The following is a 24,384-nucleotide window of genomic DNA, read 5'->3' as shown; positions in this document are numbered from 1 at the left end:
ATAAAATGCCTCTCAAAGAATGCTAATGGATCTTCAAAGACTGTGTAAGAAACAGACACTACTGATAAGCAGATTTCAGGTCACATGTTTCTGAGGGAAACAGAACTGGGTGGATTTGCTTGGAATATGAATCTACAACTTTCCATGTGAATGGACGGCCATTGAAATAACATGGGGCGCTGTTTCATTCATAACAGGAGAACTGTACATCCTGATGGGTTCATTCAGGACTCATTTTGAGGATCATCAAAAGCCCATCCATTCTATGTATCTCTTAATGTTATGTGATGTATAGAATTTGAATTAGGAAGAAAATCATGATCCGGGAGTTCTCATCATTCAGAGGAACTTGAAAGTTGTTGAGTTTATAGAAAGATAAAATAATGTGTGTTTTATAAAGCGTAATAGTTATAACTATTTCAAGTCATGAATAAACCAGGAAAGATGACAGCTCCTACCAGGAAGGTCATGCCAAAATAAAATTAGTGTTCCCTGATACGGCAGAAATTGTAGAATTCAAAAATATATATGTTTATGCAGTTATCTGAAAAGTGGAGGTAGTTGCCATGTAGTGAGATTCTTAGTGAAAGAAATGTGAAAACATATCATTTGCTAATGACGCATTATTGTCTTTCCCCATTATCCAGAATCCAGACCTTCTAAACTCCTTGTCCTATCAGCTGGCAGTGGGCAGATTAGTGGGAGGGGGAGAAAGAGAGACCTCCAATCCAAAGCGTTGGAATATTCATAATCTTTAAGTGTTATCAGCACTATATAATATCAGTTTTTAATCTAAAGAGGGACAGAAGGACAAAAAGGAGAGAGCAGACAGACAAGCTAAGACTGACAACAACAGAGAGCTGACAAAAAGCAATACCAACACAGAGGAGAGTGGATAGTCAGGAGACCTGGGACACTTGCTGGGGATTTCTGCCTGGAAGCTGGGAGCCCTATCTACGAGAGAGACCTCTGGCTGTAGAGACCTTGCTTGAATAGAGGCTAGAGTTGGGAGCTGCCTACCCATCCCAAAAGAGGGTCTGAAATCTGGCTGACCTCCTGAACTGAGAATAGTAACCTCCTATGTAAGTAGATATAACCCCAAAGCTATCAGTTGTGTTGGTAATTACCTGCCTTGATCCTTTCCATTTAATTGTGGGTGAGGGGGTGAAATGGTGTAGACCCTTAGCACATCTTATTAAAGTTAATTCAATTAATTCCCATATATAAAAGATAATAGGGTGATTTTTGTTAGCATTCAAAACGAAGGCATTTCATGCCCACATTTTTGTTACAGCCATTAAAGTCAATAGATTAATTGGGTGAAACTATTTTCCTGTAACCCCTGACTTCCTTACAGAAGAGGGGTGTCCTTAATCCCAAAATAAGAATCCATAAAATTCTGCCTTTCAAGTGAATGTAGTGTGTGTAAAACAAATGTTCCCATTTATTCCCATTCATTCCGAAAGCAGAATCCCAAAGCCCAGCATTTCATTTGAATGTGTGCTCCCCAAGCGATTTTCCCATTGAGTTAATTTCCCAAACCTTACCTTTCAAATAAAAGCCCAAAGGACATTCCCATTATATTCTCACTCGCTGTATCTTGCCTTCAAACAAAGAGGTGCTATATAACTCATCCCTGGGGGTGTGGGATTGCTGGCAGAAGAGAACTATGTGATACACCAAGCAATTACTGTATGTTTTTAACGTTTCCTCTCTGTTAATGTGCAAAGAAATCCTATGTGTGTTTTGACTTAAATTTCAACCTGTGTTTGTTGTGGTAACTGAAAATCTATTAAGGAATGCATGACAGTAAAATGATGCAAGTAATTTGCATTTGTGCTTATTAGGTTATGAGTTGGTGGCTGGTGTTATTGTGATTTGTTTATTTTTCATTGTAGACATTTTAATAAATATGCCCTATTATTTCTATAAACCGGCTTGGTTTCTAGCTTATTGGTCATACAGAGGGTATCTGCTGAATGGTGTTATACTGGTTGGAGGCCTAACCAAAATTTAATCTATTAGTGCTTTGTTGTGCGACACCTTGATCAGGGCGGGGGCACTCCCTAAGTTGAGAGTGACTGTCCAATAAACTGTGACAGTACATACATTCACTATAGTTCTGGCTACTTATCTTCTTTGCATATATGGTTTCTCTTTACTAGTATATATGTTTACTCTTGTTTCTTCAGTTGCATTTTCATTCTGTAAGTATTCTTACATTGTTTCAGTGCGTCATCCTGGCTTCTCCTTATGACATCACTTTGCATGTGTCAGATTTCATTTACAGCTCTTTGATATTCAGTGGTGTCTGCAGATCTCCTGTTCGAGGGTACATTTGGTAGAGTTACATAACGCCTGTCATATACTCGATGCGGTATTGGAATAATACCTAGTGTCATGCACAATGTTGTATTCTTGTTCTTCATTCAGTATGTAGGAGGTGAGGGGTGGGCTCTATTAACGACTTAAATGTCTGCTCCTCTAAAGTAATGCCAAACCATAGAAATGCCAAGAATGTGGGCACCAGGGCAGGTGCCAGAAGGTCACACCTGCATAAACTCAGCACTTCCATAGTGCCACCCACAGCTGAAATAGCAGTGGCTGTTAAATTGTTTTATTTCTAGGTTTCAGCAAAAGCCACTGTTGGTAAAATGTTACTAATTCCCTAATTTAATGAATAATGATTTGCAGTATGCTCTAAATCAAGGCTTTCACAGTGAAGCAACTGTGAGTTTTGATTAACATTAAGAAGTCCAGCAGGGTTGGTGCAGCTCGCGCCCAGGGCTTGCTGAGGATTTACAGCACGAGAGACTTTGTGATACTAAGGTAATATTACTCTTGCTCCAGTGTACACCTCAAATTAATTGCTCTGTAGCTAGATGCGGCAGCTGGAGCCCCTAGTCCATCTTTCTAATGAAGCCACTTTTCTGTGACAAACAGGATAACTCTTTCTACCTTGCTTCTCTTTCCCACGTTAATGCATCTGTCCTGGAGGTTTGTTTAGACAAGTAAAATGCATGCGAAGATCCGCACACTAAACAGACCACATGCCTCGGTGGATGCTCAAAATCAGGTGCAGACAGGCAACACGTATAGTGCAACAAGAAATGTCAGTTGGATCTTATAGAGTAAATGTGCGTGCGTGTGCATGTACACTTCTATGTGTTGCGTAGGACTTTGTGCATGACTTTATGTGCGCCCAAGTTTGTTTGTGTGGGTCTGTGTATCTGTGTTTATTTTTGCTTATCTATATTCATATGCACATGTATCAGTGATTTTCTTTGCCTGCATATGTGCAGTTGCATGTGAGTGTGCATGTGTCTGCATGTGTTTGCGTGTGTCTGGCTGTGGGCATGATGGTTATATGCATGGGAGCAGGTGTGTGGACGTGTCTGTGCACTTACATGTGCCTGCACGTGTTTGTGTGTATGCGTGAATCCTAGTGTTTTTGTTTACACATGTCAATGTGTGTATTACTCTGTGCGCACTTGCGTATGTGTGTGTGTTTTTATGTATGTCTGTGTTTGACTGTTCATGTGTTTGTGTGTGTGTCTTTATTTGTTTGTCTATTGGTTGTATGTGTGCGTGAGTTGTACCTGCACGTATTGTCTTCCAGCAATTGCTATTCCCAGTCACTGAGGGACAATAGAAACCACAAACGCGAGCGCACTCTCATCAGATAGTGGCAAAGGACATTGACAACCACACCCACCCAAAATCTGGGCGAGTCAAAGAAGCACAGTAACATGTCTGACATTGTTTATAAGGACAGTGTATTTGACAAAGAACTGAGGGCTGCAGATTTGGGGGGTTCGGTGACCCCCGCAGGTGTTAAGAAAGCTGTGAGAAATGCAGTGATTTAGGGAACAAGCGCGTCGGCATGTTCTCGCTCCAGCAAAGCGGGAAGAACCGCCAAAGGATTATTTGCCAAATGAAGCACTTTCCAGGGGTTGCAGTCTCGTCAATGAAGGTTACACCAAATAAAGAAAAGTGAGACAGCCCTCTGGCTCGCCCGCCCTCTGGCTCGCCCGCCCTGTGATGGCCAGTCTAGAGATAGCCCTCTGACTCGCGCGCCCTGTGATGGCCAGTCTAGAGATAGCCCTCTGGCTCGCGCCCCCTGTGATGGCCAGTCTAGAGATAGCCCTCTGGCTCGCGCGCCCTGTGATGGCCAGTCTAGAGATAGCCCTTTGGCTCGCGCCCCCTGTGATGGCCAGTCTAGAGATAGCCCTCTGGCTCGCGCGCCCTGTGATGGCCAGTCTAGAGATAGCCCTCTGGCTCGCGCCCCCTGTGATGGCCAGTCTAGAGATAGCCCTCTGGCTCGCGCGCCCTGTGATGGCCACTCTAGAGATAGCTCTCTGGCTCGGGCTCCCTGTGATGGCCAGTCTAGATATAGCCCTCTGGCTCGCACGCCCTGTGATGGCCAGTCTAGAGATAGCCCTCTGGCTCGGGCTCCCTGTGATGGCCAGTCTAGAGATAGCCCTCTGGCTCGCACGCCATGTGATGGCCAGTCTAGAGATAGCCCTCTGGCTTGCGCGCCCTGTGATGGCCAGTCTAGAGATAGCCCTCTGGCTCGCACGCCATGTGATGGCCAGTCTAGAGATAGCCCTCTGGCTCGGGCTCCCTGTGATGGCCACTCTAGAGATAGCTCTCTGGCTTGCATGCCCAGTGATGGCCAGTCTAGAGATAGCCCCCTGGCTCGGGCTCCCTGTGATGACCAGTCTAAAGACAGCCCTCTGGCTCGGGCTCCCTGTGATGGCCAGTCTAGAGATAGCCCTCTGGCTCGCACGCCATGTGATTGCCAGTCTAGAGATAGCCCTCTGGCTCCCTGTGATGGCCAGTCTAGAGATAGCCCTCTGGATCGGGCTCCCTGTGATGACCAGTTTAGAGATAGCCCTCTGGCTCGGGCTCCCTGTGATGGCCAGTCTAGAGACAGCCCTCTGGCTCGGGCTCCCTGTGATGGTCTGGCTCGGGCTCCCTGTGATGGCCAAGAGACAGCCCTCTGGCTCGGGCTCCCTGTGATGGCCAGTCTAGAGACAGCCCTCTGGCTCGGGCACCCTGTGATGGTCTGGCTCGGGCTCCCTGTGATGGCCAAGAGACAGCCCTCTGGCTCGGGCTCCCTGTGATGGCCAGTCTAGAGACAGCCCTCTGGCTCAGGCACCCTGTGATGGCCAGTCTAAAGACAGCCCTCTGGCTCGGGCTCCCTGTGATGGCCAGTCCAGAGACAGCCCTCTGGCTCGGGCTCCCTGTGATGGCCAGTCTAGAGACAGCCCTCTGGCTCGGGCTCCCTGTGATGGCCAGTCTAGAGACAGCCCTCTGGCTCGGGCTCCCTGTGATGGCCAGTCCAATCTCAGACTCTGACTGGAGATTAGTTTGGATTTTCAGGATCTTTTTTAGAAAAAAAGTATGAAGGACATCTGAGCACTCGTGTGAAGAGTCAATCCCCCGTTCTACACAGGTGCTAGAAAGAACATTCTGAATGGTGTGAAATTAGAGCCTACAGCTATTTTATTGATTGAGATATTTTAGAGCCTCAAAAGGTCAGCTTAGAAAGTACCCTTTTTTATTTAAAATAGGGGTCGTTTCTATAACCATTTTTAGGGCAGCATCTGTGATTTTCTCTAGGCTGTTTCCGCGCGTCTTTAGGGGTTAAGCAGGGAGATCCTATTTTGATTTTGTACCTGGGCCTTCACCTTTGCTCACTATGGTTATTTCTCTGTGACACGGCATCTGGTACCACCTAACAACCTGAAGGTGGGCCTGGGCTGCTCAACCACAGCTGAGCGAAGACTGAGAAGGGAAAAGAGAGACCCCACAGAAGAGGAGTAGAAGGATGCGGTCGGCTAACTTCCCCCTGGCCCAGGCCCTCACAATGGAGTCTCACAAACCAACAACTGGTCACACTGTTCTGTCGAGGCAGCAACAGATACCTATTGGAGGTCAAAGGGGCTGACATCGGAAGTGCAAGCCCACCGCACAAAGCCATCCCCCCACTACTGAAGTTGCTGTCTCTCCTTGAACCTTCTGTCAGTAAGCGGCATGGAAGGACCAAGCCTGCTTTCTCCGTGGTCCTGCCCAGGGTGCTTGAAGCGCTTCTGCACCATGGACAAGAGCAGAATTCCCTCCCCGCCAACAAAGCAGCCATCAATGCCATTAGAGCACAGTTTTACTGCATTGCAATCTGCCCTAATGTGTCCTCGGCTGCACACATTCGCTATTGCCCCCTCCTCCTATGCAAGTGAACAGGTGACAGGCATCAGAAGAAGCAGCAGGATACCCTTAATGTTCAGATGACAGGCAATGCAACCTGTCCATTGCACACTGTTGTGTCAGGGATCCATGGTTCGACCCATGATGCCATAGACTTACACAACAGTAACCTTGCGAGGCACATGGAGACACGTGTTGGCAGACAGATGTGACTCTTAGGCAAATCCCTCCATCACCTCATGCACACTGTATACGTACCCCCTGCCACCTACCTAGACAACATTCCGTCCTGTCTTCACTCTCTCCCCATCACACCTCTGCATTACTAGGCATCACGCCACAAATGAGCTGACCAGGTGACCCCATGCTACCAGAGACACCCCACTCCAGCCACAGGCTTTCCTTCAACTTTAGATTGACTTCCATCTTATACCTTTTAAGTGATCCATACATTACAACTCCCATAGGGCTATTTGGGATGAATCAACTTCCGGTGGAACCAGTGGTCCAGAAGATCTATTTTATTATTATTACAACAGACAGTTCTAGCGCACAACAAAATACAACCCATCATGTAAAGGAACACAGAGGACAGGCAGTTTCACAAATGAAAGGGATGCACTCTGGATACTGATCGAAGGGTAGTCAGTAAAGCAATCAGTATTAACTGTTCAAGGTTATTTGGTTTCATCACCAAGGGAGCAAGGGGTCGTAAATGTCACTAGGCGCCTTTGGAGAAGGACCAGGGGGAAAGAACCACAATGTACCTGGTGCTTGAGATGTTCTTGATGCTCGACAGTGTCAATTTGGCTTGAGGGCACTTTGCAGCTCCTGCGACAGAGTTCGAGATGGGAGACAGATGCGGGTATCAGGCGTCAGGCAGTTCAGCAAGCGAGGCTGGACAGAAAGCAGCTCGGGGTCAAGAATCGTCTCTGTGCTGTTTGGCGGATCTGGTTGTAACAGAAGGGACAGCCGTAAACCGGACAGGATGTAATGGGCTGAAGAGTGAATGTATATGTATGGGGTAATCCTGTCCTCACAGATTAAAGACTGCAATTACTTTTTGCAGTTATGATTTTACCTTACTGGATTTTACCAAACCTTGGTAACCAATACTCATAGTAAGGGGAAGAAACAACCACCATCTGAGGTAGGTCTACCTCAGCCTTTTTATTATTTTGGCTATTATTGTAGTTTTTTGTACATTTTTTCCAAAAATTGTTAAGAAACAACATGATTTTTTTAAACATAACAACAACAGGTAAAAGTAGTGACAATGTGCAAAATAGTAAACAGTGCAGAATGCAGTCAATTACAGATATAGAAAGTAGGCAAATAACATATCCTTATAATTGTAAGGAGGAGACTAGAGATGAACAAAATATTACTTCATATGGGTCTCAATTTCATAGTTCTTATTCTGTAGGGTGCTGCATCCAGTTACTGCTTTCTTTAATACAAACAGTATGGGCCAATGGGGCTTGAAGAGATAAAGTCTATTGGCGCTTAGTGCTAGTAGTGTGCCCAGGAGGGGCTAAGACAGATTTTGGACAGTTACGTCTGTCTGTGTTTGGCACTTTGTGGAGTGGCCAGCAAGAACAGGTCCAAGACCAAGAAAGACAGGTCGACGTCTGTAGAAAAATAAAGAGAGTTTGATGTGGTCCTAAATCGTGGTCCTAAGAATTTTGCCACGAGGATCACTGACGTTTCGGTTATTATAAGTCACAACCTTCTTCTGGGGCCTTGTGTGTGCATGTCTCCCTTTCCTGGAAGCAGTATGGGGGTTCCTCTGCTCCAGGTGATTCCACGAGTTCTCAAACCAGCAGACTCCCAGGTGTAGGATTAATCTGCTTGTGGTACAATGTGCAGCATCTGCAACAGTGACAGAGTGCTGGAGGGTCTATCTTCAATCAGTGCCCTTCTCAAATCAGGGCATATCCCATGTTGCTCTCATATGGGGGTCTCACTGCATAGTTGTCAATGGAAATTGTTGTCATGGGTTACAATTCCACCTGTGATCTGATCAGCGCACTTTGCAGCCCGCTCTGCGAGTGGCCCATTAGCTTTTCGCTTCTTTATTCCACTGACTAGTATGGTTTGTAGGTACGAGAGATGATTTTCTTATTTCAGACTTCAGATGCAGCACACAGAACATACAACACTCTGCTCACTCCAACTTTGGTGGATCTGGGACACTGGTCAAAGCGCCTTGGACGGCTTGAGTGACTGCAGCGTGACAACAGTCAGTGGTGCAGCCGGTCGTGGTTTGAGGGCTCGACTGCGTCAAAAGATTTCCTTAAAAGATGGACGCTGGTTGATGCTTGTGTGAAACTCCTAGCTTGTTCGCAGGGCTCATGGCATCCTTCCAAGGCGGACGGCGCAAAGCAGAGGAGAGTGTTTGCAGAAAACAGCCTTATCCTTTGTTCAGAGACTCTCTGGCACTTCCCACCTACGACATTTGCTGTCACAACCTAGCAGGGCATGCTGTGTGCTGGCTGGGTGCCAGTTCTGGAGCTGCTGGACCGGTCCTCTGAGTCCGGTATCTCCCTCTGTTCCCTGGGAGATGTTTATGGGAGGGATCTTGCTTCACTCTTGGAAATCCTGGCCTTCCTTCACCGGTGGAAGCTGTAAGGCAGACTGTACCTTCAGCCCAGGGTCCAAATGAGTCCTTCTTCTTACTCCTTTCAAAGTCATCAAATGATCTGCTAAGTGAGGGGTTCAGCCCTCGTTTAATGCCAAATGGCCCCAGTGATTGGTGCAGGCTACGCCTACCTTAATGAACCAATTCTGGGTTCCCACCAACAATGTTCTTTAATGCATGAGGCCAGAACCAGAATGCTCTGCAACAGGAAAGGTAAGAGGTGACAACAAATACTCCTAAGTCCCATCCATCTTACTGTCTGTTGTAGATCAACGTGTCTCTCTGGTTAACTGAGCTCTCTGTGACCCTTGATCAAAGTGCAGGTCTCCCTTGAAGTTTGTAATGAGAGCAGACTTCCTGTCTCCCTTATATCACATACTTCTCCCTCTGAAAGGGGTCCGCTCTGCATCGGCTGCCCATGGTAATTTATGGACACAGACACGTCATTTCCTGCCTTTCATACAGAGGGGTGGGAACTAGCTTCAAGTAGACACATTGCATACCAAAGAGGTGTTAGCCCCACCTGTTGTCTCTCCTGTGACCTAGCCCCTTTAACAGGCTTGCCTCAATTAACTCTCATCAGAATGTGCTGCAACTCGCAGTTGAGATAACAGGAAGGCAGATCCATGGAGCCTTTGATATTTTAATTAGGCTGCCCATGGCCGGAGGAAGGTGTGCTTTCCCTCTTCTTTAGATGCTTTGATGTACCTGTGGCTGTCACATTCCAGCTGAACATGACAAGGAAGGACGGCGCCTGGAGGCTGTGTCCTCCCAGAGTATATATGACTATGCGCCTCATGCGGTGAGCTGGGAAAATCTGTGCAGAATGGTCTCACACATTTTTTGAGGTTGATCTCCCATAATTCATTTTCATTTTCAAAAAACACCAAAAGCCCAGGCGAGCGCACACTCCCAGTGCAGATGGTTGAATTCCTCACACTATTCATGGAGAAATGATGGCCCATATCTGGGACATAGTGTTCCTGGTGGAATAAAGTCCACTGGCAACAAAGAACATGTCCCCTGTGCAACTTTGCATGTGTGAGCATGAACGAGGTGCACTTGTATGACATTGGGAGCAACGGTGAAAACCCTTAGCAATGCATGACATGATTACAGGTAGAGCCTGACCACACACTGACCAATCTCTTCCACAATCCAGACATGTGAGCAGGGGTATTGCTAGGTCTGGAAAATATCTGGGGCTACGCTAATGTCAGGACTCTCAGGACTCAGGGCTAGCAAGACTTGTGTTTGTAGCCGCTGAGCATGTATCCGGGGATACAACCAAAAGTCCCAGGGCTATAGCCCTCTGAGCCCCACCAGCAATGCCTTTGCAGGTGACTCTGAATATACACTGCTTCCAAGACTAATGACAGCCATTGGGATGACCAGAGGCAACATGAATGCCAATGCAGAGAAGCCAATGACAGAATATTTGGAACCATCAGGTGGGCCTTTGGTCTCCTAAAGGTATGGCGCAGATGCCTTCAGCAAAATGGGAGCATGTACGTACAGTCCTGAGAAGGTGGGAAAAATCACATTAGCGTTCTGTCATTTATTATACTAAATAGAGGCTAATGCCCTCAGTGACCCCTCCGCCCTCAACCCTGTAAACCCTCTGACTCTTGCCCAACAGGTATATCCTAGGTTCTACCTAGCCCAATTCCTTCATTTGTCCCCCTCCCTAAAGACTCATTGTACCTTTTCCTAGCCCAACTCCCACTAACGATGACCCTTCCCTACTTGCTTTCTCTACCTCCTCCAAAGTTCAACTCCAATAGCCATGTTTCCGTTCTACTGTTTCGTTTTACTCATCCCTATATCAACTCCCCCACATTTTCCTGAACCCCTTCTGAGTCATGCTACCCTCTACCTAGCCCATGTCCCACTAAATAGGCCCCTGTCCTACTCACCCATACTTCCATGCTCCCTAGACCAACTTCCTGTAACTATATCCCCTGACCCATAGGTATATTCTCTCCCACTCTCACAGATCAACTCCCAACAAAGATGTCCACTGGTGCACAGACCTCCACCGTCACCTGTCTAACCCCTTGATTTGCTACTTAGAAATTGAGGGGGGTGTAGCAGCTTGCACATACCTCCACAGTGGGATTCCACTTGGAGAAGGTTCTGGGGTTGTGATTAAAGTAGTGACATTCCAGAGTTTCAATACCTCTTGATGATAGTCGACATTTATGAAGCAGTGTCTCTTTGTCCTCCTAGGTCTGCTGTGCCTGCAGCGTAATGGCATCTGCTCAGTCTCTCCTCAGGCCACAAAGGCAGCTGAGTTCTACAATGATTTTGCTCCCTACACCCATGAGTTCCAGCTGCATGGAACACAGTGCTTCCACCTGTCACACAGCCCGCTACTCAAAAGCGTTGTGCTGCAAGTCCATGCGCTGGAGGTGGGTATTGCCATCTGATCCTGCACGTAGCATGATTTCCTGATGGGCGAGGTGGGGGGGAGTGCTGGGTGGACAAATTCACATGATTACAACCCTGACCATCAGCAGTACTTGGTGACAAGATTGTTCTGACATTGACAAGGACGAGGCTCACATGGATCAACACCAGGGGGCAATTCCTAAAAATAAAAGTGGGAGGACTCATCAACAAACGCAGTGGGGTGTGTCGTCGCCAGAAATGAGCATATCAAGGTGAAATTTGCACATTTCATGAAAATTGCTTTGCATAACCACCGTATTTGCACAGGACGAATGGCATTTGCCTTTCATAAAATCAACACACACACAAAACCAAGAGAGGAGATTTTCTTTAAAACGTTAAAAGGTGGGCATGTTTTAAACTCCAATAACCAATACTAATGTTTTCCCTGGAACATGGATTACCGAAATGAAACATTTCACCTTTACTTGTTTGTTATTTTTCATCAGGTTAAATAGTGCAGTGGTGAAGTGTCCAGCCTGCAAACCTGCTGACTGCCACCCTTGAGATTGCTTTAATTCATACATTCAAAGAAGACTTTCAATGTTTCTCATTTTAGCTGGGGGTGACTGAGTCCACCCTCTGAAAAAAGTAGGTGGACTCCGTCCAACTGTGTGTACCTGAGACTTGAGCGCTGATCAACAGTCAGTCCCAGTCTACCACCTCCTCCTGCAGCAGCAGAGGCATAGCCTCGCCGGGCTTCCAGAGACCACTCGCCTCATCCGCCCACAGTGAGCAGCATGAAGGAAACCTCTATAGGGCCCCAGGAGCCATATGAACTTGAAGCTGGTCTGCAAGCTTGTTTTCTGGTAAGCAAGCTCTTGTATTTCCTTTGAGCACAGGTTTTCCCCTGAGCAGCAGACGTCCGTGGAGGTACAGGTGCTGTTTTACCAGGAGCGACAGCGCTGACAGCAGCAGTGGAGTGAGTGTGAGTGGAGGTTGCAGTGGTCGCGGTGGCAGCTGCAGTGCTGGTGGTGGCAGTGGCGGTGGTGGCAGCAAATATGCTGGTTGGATCACTGTGCCCTCTAGAGACGCTGACAGTAGGCACATATCCACCAGACTCAGTTCCTGGTTCTCCTGTGGTACAAAAAGCAGCCACAGCCCGCACACAGTTAGTGGCTTCACAGAGTGATTTAAGAGTGTACCTGCCAGTCATGGGTTTGTCCATGAGATACTGTAGGATTCCCTTGTTATTCTGCTAGCTTTCCCAGACTTTAAGATAATGGGCGTGGTGTTCCTGAAGAGTGTCGTGATGTACTGCACTATGTGGGCGCACATACTGTCCTTTGTGGCCATGCATGTTGATGTGCTTTCTCTTGGTGGTGACTTGTTGCTGGCATTCAGCCTTGCACATTGCCTTTATGTGTAAGTGGGTAGGGGGGAGGGATACGCATTTTGATGATGGCAAGACAGGGGTCAATATCGAGTTCTGATGTAGTGAGAACTATGGCAGACATAGGGCATAGGCACCCCATCCTCTTTGATGTTGTACACAAGGTAGGGAGGAGCTAGGTACCATTGTAGAATGAGAACAGTGTACCCTCCGGCTACAAGCTTTTTTTGTGCTCAGCACGTTGCGTTGTCGCATTGGCCCAATAGGTCAGTCTCCCCTGCTTTTCTCCAAGCACATTGTGTATAGGCGCTATACAAATAGACTATCAATCAATCATCATCACACACACAACAAGGATTCAACCTCACAATCATCACATGATAGAACAATGGCACCTCACCTGGACAGATGACTACACAATGGCACCTGAAAGCTCTCCCTTATATTCGGCGTGCCCTCTGCTAATCTGGCGTAGCCTTGCACTCAGAATAAAAGAATCCGCTTCCCGCTGCCTCTCCCTCCCTCTATCCCACTTACCAACACCCCCGCCCCCACCACTGTTACTTCCGGACCCATGCACCATGATGAGGCAGATGTCGGACTAATGTGTGCGATCTGCACATATTTAATTGCACCACATTGTGAGATTTCACTGTGCACTTCTAGCACCCACTGTATGAACCAACCACTCGCCTGCACGAACGCAATTGCCAGGGTGCACTGTGTCTGCATGCATCTGGCAATTGGGTGCTGGGGGTGGTGTCGGTCCAGAGTGCATTGGCCCATGCTGCTTCAAGAATTCTCACATGGCATTTTTATTTTATTTTATTTATTTATAAAGCACTCACACAGCCCTGCAGGCAAATTGTTTGTTTTTTCTTAGTTGCGTTTTTTTTTGTCTTAGTTACGTATTTATAACGCGCTTAAACACCCAGAGGTTTCTAAGTGCGGACCCGGGGATCGAACCTGTTGTTACTTCGTGTCTTCTTGCTTCCAAGACGCGCAGCTATCCTCCCGGGACAACCATGTGGCTGAACACATGCTTACCACCGTGGAATGACCATTGCAGTGTGGCCATGGTATGCATACATGACAATCTACCCCACTAGGTTAGTTTCCTCCCGCATTCTGGAACTGTTGCCCTGATTTGGAAATTCCTGACTCCAGGAGTACAATTCCATGAATGTGGATACCTGTACATGCAGAGTAGGGCCATCTCCCATTTTCACGTGGTAAGGCATGCATGTGCATGGGTGGGGGCACGGAGGTGGTGTGTACTCAACGTGATAAGTGCTGACCACCTGGCCTCAGATGACCCCCAGACCATAAGTACCAGCCACATTCCCTTTCCAGGGTTGTTGTGCCAGCACTGGGAAATCTCCCCTCCAGTGTTGTGATTCAAGGGACCCGACCCACCCCCCCAGGTCCTTCCCTGGCTCCTGGGTGTTTAACGTGCTCCTGGGGTGGGTGGGGGCTACTGACACCTTACCCGCTCTGTGTTGCAGTGGTTGCTGTTTCTTGGCAGTGTTCGTGTTAATGCCGAGTGCTCCTTTTTTATCATTTCACCCAACATGTTTTAGAAGCATTTTTTGACTATAGATAGACCTCACAGTACCACTCCTCTATCTCATTTTGGATGGACCACTGATTGAGGACCTAAGACGGAAACAGGGGAGAGAGAGGTGTTCCGATCTCAGAACGGATGGACCGCAGGGCACAGGTAACTCCCCCACCCCCGGAGGCACCCGTGGGGGTGGTGGTTGCTGCACACCAGGGTGTGCTAAGGGGGAGGGAACATGGGTGGCACTAGGTCGGAACAATTGGGATGGAGGGGTACTGCCACTGAATAAGCCTGCTGGGAATACACTTCTGCATACACTGTGGTAATTGCAGCACACCAGAATGTACGACAGGGGAAGGGATATGGGCTAAGGTTAGTCAGAACAGCGAGGGTGGGGGAGGGGTGCCGCCACTAACAATCCCTACTAAAAACTCTCCCTTCTGCATACAACTGTCAAACTCTGAAAACTCTGAACTAAACACAACCATACCACTCCAGCACCACAAACCACATGCACTTCACTACACCACAACGACAAAACAAACCACACATAGACTCGCCCAACAGCACGTGACGGCTAGCAACTGAAACACACACCTAACGCTCATTGAACAGTGTCAACCGCACTGAAGCTGCCAACAGCACATCACAGTTCTCTTGATCTTTTCCAACAGTGCACGGTATAAGAACCTTTAACATAACATACCATTACGACATAAAATAAAGCTCTGCTTCTCAGTTCCTGCAAATTCCCCTCCCCATTAATTCTCCCTCATTTCCCTGACTTCCCCTCTCTCTCTCTCTCTCTCTCTCTCCCTCTCTCTCTCTTAAACATAAACACTTCTCACACCTGTTGTTCCCTCTTTCACTGTCTCTCTTTTCCTCTCTCTCACCTGGTTTTCTTCTTTCTCTTGCTCCTCTGAAGCCCCTCTCTGCTGATTTTCTCTTTCACCCTTTCTATCCTCCTGACTCCAGATTTTCTAGTTTTCCATCTCTAGACCATTATCCCTCTGATTATTATGTCTACTCATCTCGTCTTTCACTTCTACCTCTTCCTGACCCCCTTTCACACCCTTTTCTCTAGGGATTTCCTTTGTCCCTTATTCATTCAATCCCTCTCTTTCAAAATCTATCTCTCTCTCTAACACTTTCTCTCTTGCACTGTCTTTCTTTCCCCGCTTCTTTTTTCTCCCCACCTCTATTTTATTCTCTGTTCATCCTCATCCTTTTTTCCCATTTCCCCACGACTCTCCCGCTCCCTTTCTCTCTGCCACTCTCTCTCTGTCTCTCTCGCGCTCTCTCTTCAGTCTGTTTCCTTTCAAACTCCCATTCATCCTTCCTATGTGCCTATCTTTTGCTCACTGCCTTCTCTCTCCCTCTCAGTGCTTCTCCTTCTGTCTCCCTTTATTTCTGTGTCCCTTGCGCTCTCACCCTCTCTCTGCCTCCCTCTCTCCCTCTGTCTCTCTGACGCTCTTTAGTTCTCTCTCTCTTTATTTCTGTGTCTTGTTCTCTCTGTCTCTGGCTCTATCTCTTTACTTCTCTCTCTCTCTCTCTCTTTATTTCTCTCTCTCTCTCCCTCTCTGTTTCTCGCTCTCTCTGTCTCCTCTGAGTAACCCCTTCCCCTTGGTTGTCTTTGGCTCGGCGCGGCAGCGGGCATGCTGGCACTGCCCCCTACTGAGGCTGACACTCCATTTATTTACCAGTTTATCTTATTAATGAGCTAATTACAAACAGACGTGGCTCTAAATGAAGCTGGTAAGTCAGAGACTGCGTGTGCCCTGGCAAAGCCAGCATGGGAGCCACTGCCAGGCATGCTAATCACAGCAATGGGCATCGGCAAGTGGCATCAAACGCCATTCACCCTGGGCATTGGAGGCTGGGATTATGAACACTGGGCTTCGGAGGCATTCACCGAACACTGCGCCCTGTACACGGGACGCATTCACCAGGCATTAGGCACCTTATGAATCAGCATAGCATGCACCAGACACCATGCCCCATGTGCTTCAGAGGCACGCATGCACAAAACGCAATGCACCATGAGCATCAGGCACTTTCACAGAACACCATCCATTATGGGGATCAGAGGCATGCACTAAACACCATCCATCTTCACACCAGACCCAGGCGCTACGCACTATGGACTATGCACATCAGAGCCCTGCAACAAACCCACTGACCGCACCATAAACACCATAAACAAGCAACGTGAGCATTAGAGGCATCCACTGACCACACCATATACAAGCAACATGAGCCTCAGAGACATCCACTGACCACACCATAAACAAGCAACATGAGCCTCAGAGACATCCACTGACTGCACCATAAACAAGCAACATGAGCCTTAGACACATCCACTGACTGCACCATAAACAAGCAACATGAGCCTCAGAGACATCCACTGACTGCACCATAAACAAGCAACATGAGCCTCAGACACATCCACTGACTGCACTATAAACAAGCAACATGAGCCTCAAAGCCATGCACTGACCGCACCATAAACAAGCACGTGAGCCTCAGAGACATCCACTGACCGCAACATAAACAAGCAACTTGAGCCTCAGAGACATCCTCTGTCCGCACCATAAACAAGCAACATGAGCCTCAGAGACATGCACTGACCGCACTTTAAACAAGCACGTGAGCCTCAGAGACATCCACTGACCGCACCATAAACAAGCAACATGAGCCTCAGAGACATCCTCTGACCGCACCATAAACAAGAAACATGAGCATCAGAGACATCCACTGACTGCACCATAAACAAGCACTGTGAGCCCCGGAGACATTCACTGACCACACCATAAACAAGCAACATGAGCATCAGAGACATCCACTGACCACACCATAAACAAGCACGTGAGCCTCAGAGACAACCATTGACTGCACCATAAACAAGCAACATGAGCCCCAGAGACATCCACTGACCGCACCAAACACCATGCACCATGAGCATCAGAGACATCCACTGACCACACCATAAACAAGCAACATGAGAATCAGAGACGTCCACTGACAGCACCATAAACAAACAACATGATCATCAGGGACATCCACTGACTGCACCATAAACAAGCACAGTGAGCCTCAGAGACATCCACTGACCGCACCATAAACAAACACTGTGAGCCTCAGAGACATCCACTGACCGCACCATAAACAAGCAACATGAGCCTCAGAGACATCCACTGACCGCACCAAACACCATGCACCATGAGCATCAGAGACATCCACTGACCACACCATAAGCAAGCAACATGAGCCTCAGAGACCCCCACTGACCGCACCATAAACAAGCAACATGAGCATCAGAGACATTCACTGACCGCACCATAAAGAAGCACCGCGAGCCTCAGAGACATGCACTGACCGCACCATAAACAAGCATGTGAGCCTCAGAGACATCCACTGACCGCACCATAATAATGCAACATGAGCCTCAGAGACATCCTCTGACCGCACCATAAACAAGCAACATGAGCATCAGAGACATCCACTGACCTCACCATAAACAAGCAACATGAGCATCAGAGACATTCACTGACCGCACCATAAAGAAGCACCGCGAGCCTCAGAGACATGCACTGACCGCACCATAAACAAGCATGTGAGCCTCAGAGACATCCACTGACCGCACCATAATCATGCAACATGAGCCTCAGAGACATCCTCTGACCGCACCATAAACAAGCAACATGAGCATCAGAGACATCCACTGACCTCACCATAAACAAGCACTGTGAGCCTCAGAGACCTTCGCGGTGAGCATCAGAGGAATTCACCAAACACTTTTCACCATAAGCATCAAAGGATCATCAAGGGCATGCTACAAACAGTACGCAGCCGTGCACCATGAGCAGCAGAGGCATGCATTAAACACTGTGATGCATGAGCATCCTCAGAAGAAGGCACCAAACACCAAGCCCCTTGAGCATGAGTCATGGGCACCAACAGCATGTAGCACGTGCATGAATGGCATTTGCTGTGAGCATTTCAGGCATATAGCAAACCCCATGTCTTGTAAGCAACATTAGGATTCTCCAAATCCCATACTCCAGGACCATCAGAATCATGAACAAGGCGTCACGCACCCTGATCATGAGAGGCTGGCACAAGACATCATGTACCCGAACCACTGCACGCTATCCGGAATCGCTCCGATGCATGGCAGCTGTCCTGATCACCGTAGTGTTTATGCCAGGACTGCCTCTCTGTCCCTCTCCGCCCGAACCACTTCACGCTATCCGGAATCGCTCCCTTGCATGGCAGCTGTCCCGACCACCTCAGCCTTTATTGATCCCCCTGATATGAGTTACTACAGGCCAGCCTCTGATTTCCTCGTTTCCTATAAACTCCTAGAACCGCCATCAATCTCCAGAATGCAGCAGAAGTCGAGTGGCCTTAGTTCACCTGAGGGCCAGTCGCCCATATAAGGTCCACGCCGAGCCGGTGATGGCCATTATGTTTCTGTTCCTCTCGCTTATTGATTGTCTACTCGGGTCACAGCTGGGTCCATTGAGCATTCAGGATGCTATCGCCCCAGCGCCCCCTGAACTCAGTGACTTGCTCTGAGTTACTGCCTCCACCTGGATTGACTGCCAGGCACTATGCCTTGCCCGCCAGGCCTGTAGTAAGCATGGCTCCTGCCTACTGATTGACAAGCTGGGACTCTGTGTTCCAGAGCGGGCATTAAGATTAAACAGAGCACTCCTGATAGCAGCTCAAATGGATACAGGGAGGTGGCACCAATAGCAGAGGTGCCTGAGGGGATGGGGGGCATCTTATAGGGCACCAGCAGGAGGCTGGGGGGTGCACTGGGCACCAGGAGGGAGCCGGTGGGGTACTGTCCCTCCTGCCCACGCCCCCCGAATCCCTAAACACCCCAGCCTGCGAAACTCGGTAGCACATGGCTGAGGCAACTCACCTGTGCACCGCCCTCCTGTACGATCTCTGTGTCACCCCCTACAGAAACCTCTTCGGAACACTCATTCTCACCTGGTCAGCCCTACTCCCTCACTTCATAGTCCACATAGGACCAACTAATGCTAGCTCCAAGAGACCAAGCAATTGATATAAGGGCGCTATACAAACGTTGCAAATGTAACAGAACCGCTTCCCACAGCATCCTTCACAAAGAGTTTTGCTGCAACACAGCGCCATAGGAGAGCAGTTATGGGTCAGTGCAGACCGGGATCTTTCTTGGTGCCACTCTACTGCAATACACCGTTTTGCATTTGGGACAGTGTGCTGTAATACAAGAGGCCTGTTGCAGTTTGCTGGTGCAGCAGGGGAAGTACTGCACTGTGTCTCCGCTCTGTAGACAGCACAGTGTTTCACTGAAGGAGTCAATCTTTATTTCGAAGCACGTAGACTTCCTAAAAGACAACATACACAAGATATACAGATTAAAAGAAATACATCGTATTATAAAACTTGATAAAGTAACAGAAATACAGTAAAAACACATATAATTTGAGACAGTACAGCCACAATCATTCAGGCAGGTTGTCAGCCATCGGCTGTATTGCCACTTCTAAGAACATACGCACAGCCGCTGCAACCTCTCTTGATGGCAATGAGAGTATATATCTAGTTGCTTCTTTTGTTGAGCTGCAGTTTAACTTCTTTAAAATTGATCTTAAAAATCTTAGCCTAGGTTTGTGAAAAAGTTGACAGAAAAACAAAAGGTGAACCAACTCCTGGGATAGGACGACATTGCATGGACATTGAATGCTCTTTTCTGAGTCCATACAATTCTTGCCAACATGCCCCCTGCCTAACGACAACAATCGGCTTGTCATCAGATGGAGAAGAGCACTTCTCGTTCTTGTGCGATGGAACCAGGGCATATCATCAGAATTTTGCCCACTGCAGCCATGGTCTTGGTACCTGAGCACAGAGTGTTTTTGATCTCGAGACAGCCATACAAATCCCTTCTATACTCCATATACCTTTCCCCCGCCAATATGGCATCGGCTCTGGAAACACTGGCCGGGACAACATAGAGGGCTGACAACTCGCAAACTCGCAAACTCTCATATGTTCATGCAGACAATATTCCTGCAGCTGTCTGAAGGTTTCAGATCCTGTAGGACCTCATGTGTTAAATGTTGCTCGTTTTGAGACCATAATCTTATCAAGAACAGCAGGGGCTTTAAACTTTTAAGATCCTTTATCTTACGCACTCTTATTTCTTGATGGAGCAGATAGGTTGAGGTGCTCTTTGTGGCCCCTGAAACAATCCGAAGGAATCTATTTTCTTTAACCTGAATCGATTGTACTGGGGACTGACCCCACACTTCTGCTCCACAAACACATGTCGCAACAGGCTCAGCCCGGAAGATGTTGAGTGTTGGATCTCTAGTCCAAATCTGTATAACGCAGCACCGGCCTGAGTACATTTCTGCGTTGTTTCAGAGATGTGATCGGACCAGTTTGCCCTGCTGTTAAAAGTCATTCTTGGGTACGTACATGCATCCACCCAGTCAATGTATGTCCACATGCAAAAATATGGGGTATATTTGTATTCTGCCTGCCAACACACATGACCTGGGATTTCTTAGTGTTTACTGACAGGTCTCTGCAACCCATATATTTGGCATAGACGTTAACAAGTTTCTGTAATGCTAACGAAGTGTGCCGACAAAACTGCATCGTCAACATAAGACAACACACTGATATTTCCCCATGCAACTCTAGGTGTGCCCTTTGTGACTTTATCTAGTTCCATTTCCAGGTTTGAAACATAATGGATGATCAGTAGTGGGGCCAGGACGCACCCTTGCCTGACCCGACGTGAGATGTCAAAAGATGGAGATAATTTGCCTTCGTTGTTCAGCCTCACTGCCACTTTCAGACCTGTATGCAGGGAGATCAGTGTATTCAATATGGGCACCGGTAGGCTGAACATTTGGAGCAGGTTCCACAGCTTTTCGCGGTGTACGCTGTCAAGTGCTTGACTATGGTTCATGAACCCCAAGTAGACTGGAAAGTCATATCCTTTGACATACTATATCAAAATCAAGCTAAGGTTCAGGGCCTGCTCCCCTGTGCCAACTCCTGTCCTAAACCCATATTGCTCCGCTGGCAGAATGCTGTTTTGTTTCGCCCAGTTGGCTATACGAGTACAGATCGCCCTACCCAGCCATTTCGCAGAGGCATCAATGAGGGATATCGGCTAATAAAAACTAGGGTCTATTGTGTCGCCATTAAAAACAAATATATATATTATTATTATAGTTTCCCTCCATTGGTCTGGTAATGCACTTCCAGCCACATATGCATTAAAATTGTTGGTAAACACAGGGACCCATATTTGGTGTTCCTGCCTAAATATGTCCGTCACCACCTGATCAGGGCCCATTGCCTTGCAAGAGGGGATGGAAAACAGGGCTTCCTTTACTTCATCAACATGAAACTCAAAGAGAGGTTGGTTAGTTGTAATGAGATCTTGGTGTAGGCCGCTAGATGTATCTGCGTCAATACCGTCCCCCCTAGAGCTAAACAACTTTGAGAAATGGTCAGTCCAGGTTGAGGAAGCTGGGAACCCTCTCGATTCATCTTTGGGTGGGTGATTGCCCTGGGAGACTATCTTCTGAAATACACTTTTATTTGATTTTTTGGCTGCCTCTTGCAGTTGCTGCCATCGTTTGCCCTTCCATGCTTGTTTGGCATTTTTCAATGCAGTTTTCTGTAGGATGCTTGCTCGTCCCAATTCAGCTTTATTTCTATTCGGTCCCTTTGCTATTCTCAAGAGCTCAGTCTTCATATGTCTGCAGTCCTTATTGTACCACACTGGCTGTCAGGTTGCTAGGTTACCCGGCCGATGGGCAGTAGTCATGTTAAATCTGCAGATATTAATAATACTACTATATATTTGTAGATATGCTAGCTCTGTCTTATGACCAGTGCAGCAAATCTCGATAGAAGAAAGGCATGCAGCTATTACATTGTAGGAGTAGGCTTCTCTGTCCGTTGCTGCCCATTTTAAGGGCCGTCTGCTAATAGGCATTTCATGGCCATGATCTTTCTGAGCAATATAAGTATTAGTATTATCGCCATAAGAGATTGACAATATCACAGGATCATGGTCCCTCTCAGGGCATCGCTCTATTTTTAGATCCTGCAAGAACTGCCAATCGAACACGTACACTACAAAATAATCAATTGTTGAATTGCACCTAGAGGTGCTAAAAGTATAACGCCCCGGCCTATCTGCTTGTAGTCTTCCATTTACCAATCGCAGGCCATGATCGGCTAAGGTGCCAAAAGCATAGCTACTGCTCTATTTGATGACCCGTTAATCATGGTCGGCTGTGGCATATTCACTGTAGTATCTACTTCTTTGGTTATATCCAATGCTGACAGAGAGTCACCAAGGCTTACATTGAAATCGTCCCCCACAATTACAAAAGGGTTCATAAAACATTCTGCAAGATAGCCAGTACTTGGGCTTTCCAAACAATTCAGCAGGGAGGCCATGTCAGTGCTCAAAGGCCTAGGCTGCGAGGCATTATAAAGATAATAACAGATAGCACTCAATCAATACCCTTGACAAAAATATTGCCCCTTAACACTATGATAGGTTATTTATAATGTGCTTCATACTCACTGTTTTTTTAAGCGCAGACCCAGGAATCAAACCTGTTTTGCTTCTAAGGCGAGCACGTTGCCGCTGAGCTATCCTCCCAACACTGTATTGTAGAAAGATTCTGATCTACATTTAATGCCTGGACAAGCTTCGACATATGTAGCAAGATCTCCACTATTTCTCCCTTGTTTAACCTGAGTAGCCGGAACATGATACCCATGGAAATTTGATAGTTGTGTAAGTGTAAGTTCCCAGGTCTCCTGAAAGAGAAAAACATCAAAGTCAGATTTATATTCAATGAATTTGGAATCCCCAAGCTTTGTTTTTAACCCAGCTCTGTTCCAAGATAGCTTCAGCCTACAGCACCTGGTATTCCCAGGCGGTCACCCATTCAGGTACTAACCAGGCCCTACACTGCTTAGCTTCTGAGATCAGACGAGATCATGCAGAGTCAGTGTGGTATGCTTATCTGGTGGGGGACTGCTTCTTTCGGCAGAGGGCCACTTTTTTGCTGCTGGTGGGGAGTTTTGCTGTGCTGTCACTCATCCAGTGTGCCTATATGTTGTTGCTGCTAGAATGTTCCCCAGGCTATAGTGGGGTATATTATCTATGACATCTTAAACCGCAGAATCGCCTATTAGCTTTGGCCTGAATTCCCTGCCTTTTAGAAAAATAAAAGATGAAATATACCTCCCTTTTATCTTCCCACTTTATCTTAGAACTAGGAAATACTGGTCAAGACCCACAGGGGTCTGCAACCTGAAGCTCCCCATATGTGTTAGACTAGTTCACCCATGATCCCTAAACATTGACTATACTGGTAAGGATTTATGGGAGCTGTAGTATAAAACATCTGGAGAGCCAAATGCTGCAGACACCTGCTGCTGAATTTGAATATAGGTTGTACTCTTAGTGCCTCAGTCCTAATTATATCAGCGCCCAGGCCGTACGTTGTAGGTAAGGTGAAAATGGGGATAACTCAAGCGACCACACCGGGAGGCAGGATAGGTCCTAAAGACTTGAGTAGTGCCACTACTACAGAAAGGGACAGGGGCGCGCATTATGTGCCATGGCAGACAATGGCTAGGGACAATCTAATATACAGCCTGCCTTCCCTTGTTGCAGGGGCCAGCAAATGGATACAGGCACTCGGGTTGTCCTACTGGATGGGGCTTGAAGCTGTTGATTTCTATGGGGGTGTGCCATCATTTCTTATCATGATTCACTATTGCCCCTGGCAAACACTGATGAATGATTGAGGGGCATCGTCTGACCATGCGAGGAGTCCGCGAGCCTGCTTTGCATGGCCCCGGTATCAGGGGGGGACCTGGATGACCTCTGAATGGTAAACACATGGATAGGTTGCACATGTCGGAGGCCTGTGGCAAAGTCTGCAGGTGCTGCTGCAATTATGAGCATCCGTGGATGGGCCTTTTAAGTAATGTCATGTACACGATCCTGTGTTTGTAAACCCTCGCATCTATTGGTTGATGTACTGGGGCATTATTATGCCATAATAACCTTGTTGCTGTCGCTGGTGATTTCTAATTGTGGTACCTTTGGCTTCTGGCCAATGCACGTGTTTTGCACTT

General features: G+C 47.4%; 1 protein-coding gene and 1 pseudogene across 3 annotated transcripts in view; one reads left to right on the top strand and one right to left on the bottom strand.

Annotated features, from left to right (window-relative positions):
• Positions 1 to 24,384, top strand: part of GRIK5 (glutamate ionotropic receptor kainate type subunit 5) — a 1,788,232-nt gene that overhangs the window by 391,539 nt on the left and 1,372,309 nt on the right. The gene's annotated exons all lie outside the window — the stretch shown is intronic.
• On the bottom strand, positions 23,147 to 23,265 carry LOC138564669 (5S ribosomal RNA; annotated as a pseudogene).

This window comes from Ambystoma mexicanum, chromosome 1q, assembly GCF_040938575.1.
Source record: "Ambystoma mexicanum isolate Mex_15411 chromosome 1q, UKY_AmexF1_1, whole genome shotgun sequence".
Classification (NCBI taxonomy): Eukaryota; Metazoa; Chordata; class Amphibia; order Caudata; family Ambystomatidae; genus Ambystoma; species Ambystoma mexicanum.
The sequence above is the reverse complement of the archived record's forward strand: the minus strand, read 5'-3'. Positions and strand labels throughout refer to the sequence as shown.